This window comes from Triticum dicoccoides, chromosome 2A (assembly GCF_002162155.2).
Source record: "Triticum dicoccoides isolate Atlit2015 ecotype Zavitan chromosome 2A, WEW_v2.0, whole genome shotgun sequence".
Classification (NCBI taxonomy): Eukaryota; Viridiplantae; Streptophyta; class Magnoliopsida; order Poales; family Poaceae; genus Triticum; species Triticum dicoccoides.
Genome location: NC_041382.1, coordinates 32,602,788 through 32,617,934, shown reverse-complemented (window position 1 = coordinate 32,617,934; position 15,147 = coordinate 32,602,788).

The following is a 15,147-nucleotide window of genomic DNA, read 5'->3' as shown; positions in this document are numbered from 1 at the left end:
GCTCTAGATCACAACCATGGCTCTCCCTCCTCTCTGATTGCTATCATTAGGGCTAATGAAGTGGCCCAGGCGGCCTTGGCTAAGGCTAAGGAAGTGGCCGCAATACCTTCTGCCCCTCCAATTGTGGCTGGTGGGTGCTCGGAGGCGGTGGCCGCTGGTGGTGGGGCTGGGACCCAAGTAAAAAAAGGGGGCTTCTAAACGGGCTAAATCCTGCTTGGCCCCCCTGCAAGTCTAGTTTGAGCATCAAAAACCTTTCTTATAAATGAAAGCCCTCTTCTAGAACATCAGAGGTTTCGGCGCTCGGGGACGCCGAGACCAAATTAAAGACTTGGTCAGGGGGGACAATATTGACTTGATAGGCTTGATTGAAACCTTTAAGTCCTCCTTTTCTCCTCATGAGCTTTCCTCTATCGCGGGGGCGGATCGGTTTGACCGGAACTTCCTGCCCTCCTTGGGCCATTCTGGTGGCATTCTGCTAGGTTTGAAATGGGATGTTTTTTATTTTGTTGCTTTTGATCATGGTATCTTTTGGGCTAGCACTGTGCTTTTCCATCGACAACTTAACTCTCTCTGGGAATTTATGGTTGTATATGGCCCCGCCGACCACGCCCTCTCTCCCATTTTTCTGGATGAAATCTCCAATAAAATAGAAGCTTGTTCGCTCCCCTTGGTGATTGGTGGTGATTTTAACTTGCTTCGCACCCCCGCGGACAAGAATACTAGTAATTTCTTGTGGGCTCTGGCTGACGCCTTCAATGACTTCATAAGTTCTTGTGCCCTGCGTGAGATCCCTAGGGTGGGATCTAGGTACACTTGGACCAACCACCAGCCTTCTCCTATTCGCTCCGTCCTAGACCGCGTTCTTGTTTGCTCAAATTGGGACTCTCTTTTCCCGCTCGCGACACTTAAATCCAAGGCCATTGTGGGCTCGGATCATGCCCCTCTTATTCTTGATGCTGGAATTCACTCTACTTCCTCCCCCTCTAGATTTCAGTTTGACGCCTCTTGGCTCCTTATTGAGGGTTTCTGTGACCTCCTGGGCTCCAAAATAAATACGATTCTTTCTGTCCCTCATCGTTCTTTTGGACCCATGGATGATTGGCATAACTGTTCGGCTTTGCTTCGCAAATTCCTTCGGGGATGGTCCCGGAACTACGCGGCACAGGAGCGCAGGGAGAAGGCCCTTCTTTTGTCCCAGATTGAGGCCCTTGATGCTCGGGCGGATGCCTCTGGCCTTCCTGACTCTGACAGGTCCCTCCAGTTCTCCCTTGAACGTGCGTTGATGCACCTGCATCGGCTTAACGAGATTTATTGGCGCCAGAGGGGCTCCACCAATTGGCTACTTAAAGGGGATTCCCCCTCTTCCTATTTCTTTGCGATTGCGAATGGGAGACGGCGCAGATGTCTAATTGATAGCCTGATCATAGATGGGGTTCGTACTTCCGACCAGGGCATCATCCTTAACCACGTGGTCTCTTTCTTTTCTTCCCTTCTCTCCGCCAAGCCTGATCAGGGTTTCAGGCTTGCTGCTAACTTCTGGTACCAGGGAACTTTGGTCTCTTAGGAGGAAAATTCGGACTTGATGATTCCCTATTCTGAAGAGGAAATTTTGTCTACTATCACGAAGGCTAACCCTAATTCTGCCTCTGGCCCGGATGGGTTTTCTATCCCCTTCTTTAAAAAGTTTTGGCCTATTCTTAAATATCTTATTTGCCAAGTGATTCAAGGGTACTGCCTGGGCACAGTTGATATCTCCAGGCTGAATTATGCGGTGATCTCTCTTATTCCCAAGATTAAGGGTGCTGACTTAATTTCCCAGTTTAGACCTATCGCGCTCATTAATAACTTTGCCAAGTTCCCTGCCAAGTGTCTGGCCACTCGCCTCACCCTGGTGGCCCACCGCACCCTATCTCATACTCAGTCGGCTTTTATCAAGGGGCACTTCATTCTGGACAGAGTTCTCTGCCTCCACGAAATCGTTCATGATATTCACAAATCTGGGAACAAGGCAATTATACTCAAATTAGATTTTGAAAAGGCCTATGATTCGGTTAGTTGGGGTTTCCTGAGACAAGTCCTACTTGCAAAAGGGTTTGACAGTGGGGTGGTACACCGTATCATGCAGTTGGTTATGGGGGGCCACACTGCTGTTAATGTTAATGGGCATATTAGTAACTTCTTTAAAAATTCTAGGGGCCTGCGGCAAGGCGACCCGGCCTCGCCCATTCTTTTTAACTTCGTTGCGGACGCCCTTTCTAATATCCTTTCTAGAGCTGCGGAGGCCGGTCATATTTCCCCTGTTAGTTCCCACCTCATCCCGGAAGGAATCGCGCATCTTCAGTATGCTGACGATACTATTATCGTGGTGGAACTTAATGATCTTTGCATTGCCAATCTCAAGTTTCTCCTCCCCTGTTTCGAAGCTCTCTCGGGGCTCAAGATTAATTTTTCTAAAAGCGAAGTTATTGTCACGGGTGTGTCTGACGTCGAAGCTCAAAGGGTGGCACGCCTATTAAATTGCTCTCTGGGCTCCTTTCCTATTAAGTATTTGGGCTTGCCTATCACTTCTGACAAGCTCTATGCCAAGGACTTTTCTCCTGTGGTGACCAAGGTCGGTAATCGTGTGATGCCCTGGAGGGGCAGATATAACACTCAGGCGGGCAAAGTGGCCTTAATTAATGCATGTCTCTCCTCCCTCCCTATGTTCTTGATGGGGTTCTACCTTCTTTCTATGGGTACTCATGCTGGTTTCGACAAACACAGAGGGGCCTTCTACTGGAACGCGGCCGATAACAAGCGGAAGTATCTCCTGGTTAAATGGGACACCATATGTAAGCCCAAAAGCCTTGGGGGGGGCTGGGCATCATTAACACTCTGGTTATGAACAAATGTCTGATCATTAAATGGTGGTAGAAGATCATGAACACTCCCCAAGACAAACCTTTGTGGTTCTCCATCTTAAAGGCGAAATACTTCCCTTCCTGTAGCCCAATGTTTGCCCGAGCTTCTCGGGCATCTCAATTTTGGCGCGATCTTGTTAAACATCGGCCTACCTTTCAAGGCCTAGTCAAATATGTTGTTGGCAATGGGAAATCTACTAGGTTTTGGCTCGACTGGTGGTGTGGGGCCTCTCCGCTGGCCTCTACTTTCCCTGTTTTATTCTCCTACTGTCCAAACACTCAGATCTCTATCTCGGAGCTTGCGTCGAATTACTGGGACCTTCAGCTGCGCCGCTCCCTCTCTCCTGCAGAGTTGGAAGACTGGCAGCGTCTTGCTGCCCTCTTCCCTTCGCTCTCGGAGGAGGAAGACACAGTTGTGTGGCCCCATTCTGCTTCTAGCCGCTTCTCGGTTAAATCCTTGTATAGCAAACTTATTGAGGGATCAACTACCTCTAAATTTAAGTGGATATGGAAAGCTCGTATTCCCCCTAAGATTAGAGTGTTTCTCTGGCAAGCCTCTCGTGGGCGTCTTCCTACGGGTGACCAAATTCGTAAACGTAATGGCCCGGGTTCTGACAGCTGTGTTCTATGTGGGACGAGAGAAGATACTCCTCATATTTTTTTAACTGCGTCCTGGCTAAGCTCTTTTGGTGTTGTATCAGATCTTGGTTGCATGTCTCCTGGGCTCCGACCTCCTTTGCGGACTTACGAGCCTTGGCTAATTCTTTGGTTGGGGCCCAAAGGAGATTGTTTTGGGTCGGCTTTGCTGCCATGTGTTGGTCCTTATAGACAACAAGGAACAAATTTACTATCGAACATGTTTTTCCTGCTAAGCCTGCTGATTGCTTATTTAAAACTTGTATATTCCTGCAGCAGTGGAGATTATTGACTAAGGAGAAGGACAGGGATGCATTTGACGCCATGTTGGCCAAGATCCGATATTCTGCTATCTCCATCCTTCCAAACCAAGCGGACCCATTAATCTGTTATTCCTGTGCTGGTTGTTTGGATCCTTGTTAACTTTGCCTGGTGGCTTTATCTATAAAGTCGGGCTGTGGCCTTTTATCTAAAAAAAATGTGTGAGGGTGGCCGCGTGTCGTGCACCTATGATGAGGCGGAGGCTGCGACACCTGAAGATTTGTAGGACAAAAGCCTGCCTTGATGGTAACATAAAAAAACCGAGTCCAGAGTGGGAGGGACCCCGGGCCATTATCGTGCCTCATTTTGAGACAAATGCTAGACTACAATCTCTTTTCGCGTGGCCGCTTAATATTGCGTAAGTCACCACTAGCTGTCTATTTCCCACGATTGTCAACATGACAACATGGCAGCTCAAGGTAAAAAGCAAAAAATTAGGCCTTTGTATGGAGTTTGTATAGGCTTTTCTTTCTCTTCCAAAACAACTTTTTAGGGTCTAACCACATCTCGATCAAGGAGAAAGAGGAGTAGACTAGTCCCCTAGAACTTAAAAGGTCACTAAGGCTTTATGGGGCTAATGGGCTAGCCAGGGATTTGCTGGTATGTTGGAGAATTTAATTTCACCGGGTCCTTGTCGGAGACAGTGGGGAGTCGTTGGATATTAGCAGATTGTGTTCGACACATATACATGAATAATAATTATTATATATAAATAAGAATCAAATTTTCTTTGTTTAAATGACAACTTTTATAATCACATTGCACCCTATCTCAACATAATTTATGCACTGTTTTTTTGTAACCACGTAGTTTCTACTACATATTTGTATTTTCTGGTCCAAGCAAAGCTGTGCCTACATGCCAATGCATTCTGTGCTGAACAGTAAATCAAAACAATTAACAATTTTTAGATGAAACTTTGTGGCTTTGATTATGACCAAATATTTTAGGTGCTTCCATTTTTTTTTTGCCAAAATGACATCCGAGGAGTTCCAAACAAAAAATAAATAAATTTTCTGCTCAAAAGTACACAAAACCTTGAGCACTAATTCTGTTTTTTATGAAGCTCCTCGGATGTCATTTGATAAAGTTTGAAGCACCTGCTACATTTAGTCATAAACGAAGCCACACAAATTCAGATTTATTTAACTTTGTTTGCTATTTTTGAAATTTTACCATTCATCGTGTGTAATGTGCCCAGGTTTAGAAAATACTGTCTTCCCTGTAAAATTATCATGTCGTAACATGAGAGACATTGAGCCTAGTGGACGATGGAATCCTCTCCCACAAAAAGAAGAACAATCGCAAGAGTTCCACTACCAACTATGTATATCACTAAGTCGGCAGAAATCATGCACAGAAAATGTTTGGTGATCAACAAAGCCAAAAATAATACAGGAAATTTGACGTAGTGCTACAATAGCTGGCCTATGTTGTATGTAATTGTTGGTATTTTATCTACATTTGCGCCATTTATCTGTGGTGTTGCCTTTTGGGTGTTGCTACTTTGCAATCATCTCCCTCGTTATGCAATCTTTCTGACAAGCAACCAAAAATAAAGCATCTTCGTGTTTTCTTGCAGTACGGATCTTTAGGCTAGTCGTTAGTCGTAGTGGGGAGTATCATATACTACTATCATCCATATGATACTAGTATATGATACTACATCCATAGTGCATAGTATCATATGTTGGTATCATAGATGACTTCATTTATTGTCATGTGTGACACATAGTAGTACATCATTTAATATGATACGGTACCATTGTATGGCTAATTTTTTTAAAATAATACATTTTTATTAATTTGCACAAATATTACACTTAAAAAAAAGAATTTCAGAAATAATACACCGTCGGCCCGCTGCCGACCGACTGGGCCTAATCAGCCCACAGCAGGGCGACTGGGTGCACTCGGCCAGTAGCAGGCCGACAGCTGGCCAGCCTGCGACGTGTCATGCGCTGATTGGGCAGGCCACGTCGCGAAGGGGGAGAGAGGGAGCTGTCGGCGCGGCTGTCACGGGGCGAGCCCCTGTCGGCTTACCGCGGGCCGATCGGCCAGCTGCGGCCGACGGGGTGTGGAACCACCTCACGCGGCACGGCAGGCTCCCTGCGTCTCCCACGCACGCGAGCGTTCTTCTTCTGTTCTTTCCTTCTCCTCTCTGTACACCAAAATGCCCTCAATTTCTACACCTAAATGAACCATTTATTTGCGGATTTGGCACCCTGAATGGATTCTACTCAGTTAGGGCAACCAAAAGAGACCTCGATCTATTGATGGGGTAGCTCGTGGCGTTCGTGGTGAGCATTTAGGTGGAGTTTTTTTCCAGCTCATTGGTGGAGCTTGTTGCGGCGATGGAGGTGGAGGTAGTGGTGGAGAAGTTGGGGCAGTGTGGTGGAGGCGGTGGAGGTGAAGCTCCGGCAGTTTGGTGGAGTTTCCCGCTCCGATTCCGGTGAGTGAAGGCCGTCGTTCGTCGTTCGCACGCACGCTTCAAGGGTATATTTCAACCAACATTTTATTTTTCGTAGGTGCTCCGGTAGTATTTGTTAATATGTTTCGATGTGAAATAAATTAGGTGTGTGATTATTGTTAGTTGCTCCGGTAGTATACGTAAATATATTTAGATGTTAACTAATTAGTTGTGTAAAAATTTGTAGTTGCTCCGGTAGTATTAGTTGCTCCGTTAATATTCTGTAACATATAGCTAGCTAATATATAGACATGTCTAATATTTGTTAGTGGGGGTATATTAAGTTGTTGCTTAATACCTGTATTTTGTTGTTGAAAAAAATAGGTGAGCCGAGATGTCCGATGTAGTGAACTTCATTTTGGGAACGTAGTAATTTGAAAAAATTTCCTACGCACACGCAAGATCATGGTGATGCATAGCAACGAGAGGGGAGAGTGTTGTCCACGTACCCTCGTAGACCGAAAGAGGAAGCGTTATAACAACGCGTTTGATGTAGTCGTACGTCTTGATGGCCCGACCGATCAAGCATCGAAACTACGGCACCTCCGAGTTCTAGCACACGTTCAGCTCGATGACGATCCCCGGACTCCGATTCAACAGAATGTCGGGGAAGAGTTCCGTCAGCACAACGGCGTGGTGATGATCTTGATATTCTACCGTCGCAGGGTTTCGCCTAAGCACCGCTACAATATTATCGTGGATTATGGTGGAGGGGGGCACCGCACACGGCTAAGAGATCAATGATCAATTGTTGTGTCTGTGGGGTGCCCCCTGCCCCCGTATATAAAGGAGCAAGGGAGGGAGGCGGCCGGCCTAGGAGGAGGGCGCGCCAAGGGGGGATTCCTACTCCCACCGGGAGTAGGACTCCTCCTTCCCTTGTTGGAGTAGGAGAGAAGGAAAGAGGGGGAGAGGAACAAGGAAAAGTGGGCTGCACCCCTTGTCCAATTCGGACCAGAGGGGGGGGGGGCGCCTCCTTCCTTTTGGCCTCTCTCCTCTATTCCCGTATGGCCCAATAAGGCTCATATACTCCCCGGTGAATTCTCGTAACTCTCCGGTACTCTGAAAAATGCCCGAATCACTCGGAACCTTTCCGATGTCTGAATATAGTTGTCCAATATATCGATCTTTACGTCTCGACTATTTCGAGACTCCTCGTCATGTCCCCGATCTCATCCGGGACTCCGAACTCCTTCGGTACATCAAAACTCATAAACTCATAATATAACTGTCATCGAAACCTTAAGCGTGCGGACCCTACGGGTTCGAGAACAATGTAGACATGACCGAGACACGTCTCCAGTCAATAACCAATAGCGGAACCTGGATGCTCATATTGGCTCCCATATATTCTACGAAAATCTTTATCGGTCAGACCGCATAACAACATACGTTGTTCCCTTTGTCATCGGTATGTTACTTGCCCGAGATTCGATCGTCGGTATCTCAATACCTAGTTCAATCTCGTTACCGGCAAGTCTCTTTACTCATTCCGTAATACATTATCCTGCAACTAACTCATTAGTTGCAATGCTTACAAGGCTTAAGTGATGTGCATTACCGAGAGGGCCCAGAGATACCTCTCCGACAATCGGAGTGACAAATCCTAATTTCGAAATACGCCAACCCAACAAGTACCTTCGGAGACACCTGTAGAGCACCTTTATAATTACCCAGTTACGTTGTGACGTTTGGTAGCACACAAAGTGTTCCTCCGGTAAACGGGAGTTGCATAATCTCATAGTCATAGGAACATGTATAAGTCATGAAGAAAGAAATAGCAACAAACTAAACAATCAAGTGCTATGCTAACGGAATGGGTCAAGTCAATCACATCATTCTCCTAATGATGTGATCCCGTTAATCAAATGACAACTCATGTCTATGGTTAGGAAACATAACCATCTTTGATCAACGAGCTAGTCAAGTAGAGGCATACTAGTGATACTCTATTTGTCTATGTATTCACACATGTATTATGTTTCCGGTTAATACAATTCTAGCATGAATAATAAACATTTATCATGATATAAGGAAATACATAATAACTTTATTATTTCCTCGAGGGCATATTTCCTTCAGTCTCCCACTTTCACTAGAGTCAATAATCTAGTTCACATCGCCATGCGATTTAATACCAATAGTTCACATCACCATGTGATTAACACCCATAGTTCACATCGACATGTGACCAACACCCAAAGGGTTTACTAGTCAATGATCTAGTTCACATCGCTATGTGATTAACACCCAAAGAGTACTAAGGTGTGATCATGTTTTGCTTGTGAGAGAAGTTTAGTCAACGGGTCTGCCACATTCAGATCCGTAAGTATTTTGCAAATTTCTATGTCAACAATGCTCTGCACGGAGCTACTCTAGCTAATTGCTCTCACTTTCAATATGTATCCAGATTGAGACTTTGAGTCATCTGGATTAGTGTCAAGACTTGCATCGACGTAACCCTTTACGACGAACCTTATGTCACCTCCATAATCGAGAAACATATCCTTAGTCCACTAAGGATAATTTTGACCAATGTCCAGTGATCTACTCCTAGATCACTATTGTACTCCCTTGCCAAACACAGGGCAGGGTATACAATAGGTCTGGTACACAGCATGGCATATTTATAGAACCTATGGCTGAGGCATAGGGAATGACTTTCATTCTCTCTCTATCTTCTGTCGTGGTCAGGTTTTGAGTCTTACTCAACTTCACACCTTGTAACAAAGGCAAGAACTCCTTCTTTGACTGTTCCATTTTGAACTACTTCAAAATCTTGTCAAGGTATGTATTCATTGAAAAACTTATCAAGCGTCTTGATCTATCTCTATAGATTTTGATGCTCAATATGTAAGCAGCTTCACCGAGGTCTTTCTTTGAAAAACTCCTTTCAGACATTCCTTTATGCTTTGCAGAATAATTCTACATTATCTCCGATCAACAATATGTCATCCACATATACTTATCAGAAATGTTGTAGTGCTCCCACTCACTTTCTTGTAAATACAAGCTTCACCGCAAGTCTGTATAAAACTATATGCTTTAATCAACTCATCAAAGCGTATATTCCAACTCCGAGATGCTTGCACCAGTCCATAGATGGATCGCTGGAGCTTGCATATCTTGTTAGCAACTCTTCTTTAATAAATCCATTAAGGAATGTAGTTTTGTTTATCCATTTGCCAGATTTCATAAAATGCGGCAATTGCTGACATGATTCGGACAGACTTAAGCATAGATACGAGTGAGAAACTCTCATCGTAGTCAACACCTTGAACTTGTCGAAAACCTTTTGCAACAATTCTAGCTTTGTAGATAGTAACACTACTATTAGCGTCCGTCTTCCTCTTGAAGATCCATTTAATCTCAATGGCTCACCAATCAACGGGCAAGTCAATCAAAGTCCATACTTTGTTCTTATACATGGATCCCATCTCAGATTTCATGGCCTTAAACCATTTTGCGGAATCTGGGCTCATCATCGCTTCCTCATAGTTCGTAGGTTCGTCATGGTCAAGTAACATGACCTCCAGAACAACATTACCGTACCACTCTGGTGCGGATCTCACTCTGGTTGATCTACGAAGTTCTGTAGTAACTTGATCTGAAGTTTCATGATCATCATCATTAACTTCCTCTCTTGTTGGTGTAGACATCACTGGAACTGATTTCTGTGATGAACTATTTTCCAATTCGGGAGAAGGTACAATTACCTTATCAAGTTCCATTTTCCTCCCACTCACTTCTTTCGAGAGAAACTCCTTCTCTAGAAAGGATCCATTCTCAGCAACGAATATCTTGCCTTCGGATCTGTGATAGAAGGTGTACCCAACAGTTTCTTTTGGGTATCCTATGAAGATTTACTTCTCCGATTTGGGTTCGAGCTTATCATATTGAAACTTTTTCACATAAGCATCGCAGTCCCAAACTTTAAGAAACGACAACTGAGGTTTCTCGCCAAACCACATTTCATACGGTGTCATCTCCACGAATTTAGATGGTGCCCTATTTAACGTGAATGTAGCCGTCTCTAATGCATAACCCCAAAACGATAGTGGTAGATCGGTAAGAGACATCATAGATCGCACTATATCTAATAAAGTACGGTTATGACGTTCTGACACACCATTATACTGTGGTGTTCCAGGTGGCGTGAGTAGTGAAACTATTTCACATTGTTTTAACTGAAGGCCAAACTCGCAACTCAAATATTTTACTTCTGTGATCATATTGTAGAAACTTTTATTTTTGTTACGATGATTCTCCACTTCACTCTGAAATTCTTTGAACTTTTCAAATGTTTCAGACTTGTGTTTCATCAAGTAGATATACTCATATCTGCTCAAATCATCTGTGAAGATTAGAAAATAATGATACCTGCCGCGAGCCTCAATATTCATCGGACCACATACATCAGTATGTATGTGTTGGGGAACGTTGCAGAAAACAAAAAAAATTCCTACGTTTCACCAAGATCAATCTATGGAGTCAACTAGCAACGAGAGGAGAGTGCATCTACATACCCTTGTAGATCGCGAACGGAAGCGTTCAAGAGAACATGGATGATGGAGTCGTACTCGTCGTGATTCAAATCACCGATGACCAAGTGCCGAACAGACGACACCTCCGCGTTCAACACACGTACAGAGCGGATGACGTCTCCTTCTTCTTGATCCAGCAAGGGGGAAGGAGAGGTTGATGAAGATACAGCAGCACGACGGCGTGGTGGTGGATGTAGCAGTCAACGCAGCAGGGCTTCGCCGAGCTTCTGCGAGAGGGAGAGGTGTAGCAGGGGAGAGGGAGGCGCCAAGGCTTGAGGTGCGGCTTCCCTCCCTCCTCCCCCTTTATATAGGCCCCCTAGGGGGGTGCACCGGCCCTAGGAGATGGGATCTCCTAGGGGGGCGGCGGCCAAGGGGTGGAGTAGCCCCCAAGGCAAGTGGAGGCGCCCCCTCCCCTAGGGTTCCCAACCCTAGGCGCATGGGGGGGCCAAGGGAGGGGCGCACCAGCCCATAGACCCTCCCCACATCAGCCCATGGGGCCCTCCGGGATGGGTGGCCCCACCCGGTGGACCCCCGGGACCCATCCGGTGGTCCCGGTATAATATCGGTGACCCTGAAACTTTCCCGATGGCCGAAACAACACTTCCTATATATAATTCTTCACCTCTGGACCATTCCGGAACTCCTCATGACCTCCAGGATCTCATCCGGGACTCCGAACAACTTTCGGATTACTGCATACTCATATCTATACAACCCTAGCGTCACCGAACCTTAAGTGTGTAGACCCTACGGGTTCGGGAGACAAGCAGACATGACCGAGACAACTCTCTGGTCAATAACCAACAGCGGGATCTGGATACCCATGTTGGCTCCCACATGCTCCTCGATGATCTCATCGGATGAACCACGATGTCGAGGGCCTAATCAATCCCGTACACAATTCCCTTTGTCAATCGGTACGTTACTTGCCCAAGACTCAATCGTCGGTATCCCAATACCTCATTCAGTCTCGTTACCGGCAAGTCACTTTACTCGTACCGTAATGCATGATCCCGTGATCAACCACTTGATCACACTGAGCTCATTATGATGATGCATTACCGAGTGGGCCCAGAGATACCTCTCCATCATACGGAGTGACAAATCCCAGTCTCGATTCGTGCCAACCCAACAGACACTTTCGGAGATACCTGTAAGGTACCTTTATAGTCACCCAGTTACGTTGTGACGTTTGGCACACCCAAGGCACTCCTACGGTATCTGGGAGTTGCACAATCTCATGGTCTAAGGAAATGATACTTGACATCCAGAAAAGCTAGAGCAAACGAACTACACGATCTTTGTGCTATGCTTAGGTTTGGGTCTTGTCCATCACATCATTCTCCTAATGATGTGATCCCATTATCAATGACATCCCCATGTCCATAGCCAGGAAACCATGACTATCTGTTGATCAACGAGCTAGTCAACTAGAGGCTCACTAGGGACACATTGTGGTCTATGTATTCACACATGTATTACGATTTCCGGATAATACAATTATAGCATGAATAATAGACAATTATCATGAACAAGGAAATATAATAATCATTTTATTATTTCCTCTAGGGCATATTTCCAACAGTCTCCCACTTGCACTAGAGTCAATCATCTAGTTACATTGTGATGAATTGAACACCCATGGAATTCTGGTGTTGATCATGTTTTGCTCTAGGGAGAGGTTTAGTCAACGGATCTGCTACATTCAGGTCCGTATGCACTTTACAAATCTCTATGTCTCCATTTTGAACACTTTCAGGAATGGAGTTGAAGCGACGCTTGATATGCCTGGTCTTCCTGTGAAACCTGGGCTCCTTGGCAAGGGTAATAGCTCCAGTGTTGTCACAGAAGAGAGTCATCGGGCCCGACGCATTGGTATGACTCCTAGGTCGGTAATGAACTCCTTCACCCAGACTGCTTCGTGTGCTGCCTCCGAGGCTGCCATGTACTCCGCTTCACATGTAGATCCCGCCACAACGCTTTGCTTGCAACTGCACCAGCTTACTGCCCCACCATTCAATATATACACGTATCCGGTTTGTGACTTAGAGTCATCCAGATCTGTGTCGAAGCTAGCATCGACGTAACCCTTTACGACGAGCTCTTCGTCACCTCCATAAACGAGAAACATGTCCTTAGTCCTTTTCAGGTACTTCAGGATATTCTTGACCGCTGTCTAGTGTTCCTTGCCGGGATTACTTTGGTACCTGCCTACCAAACTTACGGCAAGGTTTACATCAGGTATGGTACACAGCATGGAATACATAATAGACCCTATGGCTGATGCATAGGGGATGACATTCATCTCTTCTATATCCTCTGCCATGGTCGGACATTGAGCTGAGCTCAATTTCACACCTTGCAACACAGGCAAGAACCCCTTCTTAGACTGATCCATATTGAACTTCTTCAATATCTTATCAAGGTATGTGCTTTGTGAAAGACCTATGAGGCGTCTTGATCTATCTCTATAGATCTTGATGCCTAATATATAAGCAGCTTCTCCAAGGTCCTTCATTGAAAAACTCTTATTCAAGTAGGCCTTAATGCTGTCCAAAAGTTCTATATCATTTCCCATCAAAAGTATGTCATCTACATATAATATGAGAAATGCTACAGAGCTCCCACTCACTTTCTTGTAAACGCAGGCTTCTCCATAAGTCTGCATAAACCCAAACGCTTTGATCATATCATCAAAGCGAATGTTCCAACTCCGAGATGCTTGCACCAGCCCATAAATCGAGCGTTGGAGCTTGCACACCTTGTCAGCATTCTTAGGATCGACAAAAACCTTCTGGCTGCATCATATACAATTTTCCTTAAGGAAACCATTAAGGAATGCCGTTTTGACGTCCATTTGCCATATCTCATAATCATAGAATGCGGCAATTGCTAACATGATTCGGACGGACTTCAACTTTGCTACAGGTGAGAAAGTCTCATCGTAGTCAACCCCTTGAACTTGTCGATAACCTTTAGCGACAAGCCGAGCTTTATAGATGGTCACATTACCATCCGCGTCTGTCTTCTTCTTAAAGATCCATTTATTTTCTATGGCTCGCCGATCATCGGGCAAGTCAGTCAAAGTCCATACTTCGTTTTCATACATGGATCCTATCTCGGATTTCATGGCTTCGAGCCATTTGTCAGAATCCGGGCCCGCCATCGCTTCTTCATAGTTCGAAGGTTCACCATTGTCTAACAACATGATTTCCAAGACAGGGTTGCCGTACCACTCTGGTGCAGAACGTGTCCTTGTGGACCTTCGAAGTTCAGTAGGAGCTTGATCCGAAGTATCTTGATCATCATCATTAACTTCCTCTTTAATTGGTGCAGGCACCACAGGAACATTTTCCTGAGCTGCGCTACTCTTTGCTTCAAGAGGTAGTACTTCATCAAGCTCTACTTTCCTCCCACTTGCTTCTTTTGAGAGAAACTCCTTCTCTAGAAAGGATCCATTCTTGGCAACAAATATCTTGCCTTCGGATCTGAGGTAGAAGGTATACCCAATAGTTTCTTTAGGGTATCCTATGAAGACACATTTTTCCGACTTGGGTTCGAGCTTTTCAGGTTGAAGTTTCTTGACATAAGCATCGCATCCCCAAACTTTTAGAAACGACAGCTTAGGTTTCTTCCCAAACCATAATTCATACGGTGTCGTCTCAACGGATTTCGACGGAGCCCTATTTAAAGTGAATGCGGCAGTCTCTAAAACATAGCCCCAAAATGATAGCGGTAAATCGGTAAGAGACATCATGGATCGCACCATATCTAATAGAGTGCGATTACGACGTTCGGACACACCATTACGCTGAGGTGTTCCTGGCTGCGTGAGTTGTGAAACTATTCCACGTTTTCTTAAGTGTGTGCCAAATTCGTGACTCAAGTATTCTCCCCCACGATCTGATCGCAAGAACTTGATTTTCCTGTCACGTTGATTCTCAACCTCACTCTGAAATTCCATGAACTTTTCAAAGGTCTCAGACTTATGTTTCATTAAGTAGACATACCCATATCTACTCAAGTCATCCGTGAGGGTGAGAACATAACGATATCCACCGCGAGCATCAACGCTCATTGGACCGCACACATCAGTATGCATGATTTACAATAAGTTGGTTGCTCGCTCCATTGTTCCTGAGAATGGAGTCTTGGTCATTTTACCCATGAGGCATGGTTCGCACTTGTCAAATGATTCATGCGTTTGACACCTATGTGATCAAGGCAGCAGTGCCACAAGTATGTGGGACTATCATTATCAACCTTACATCTTTTGGTA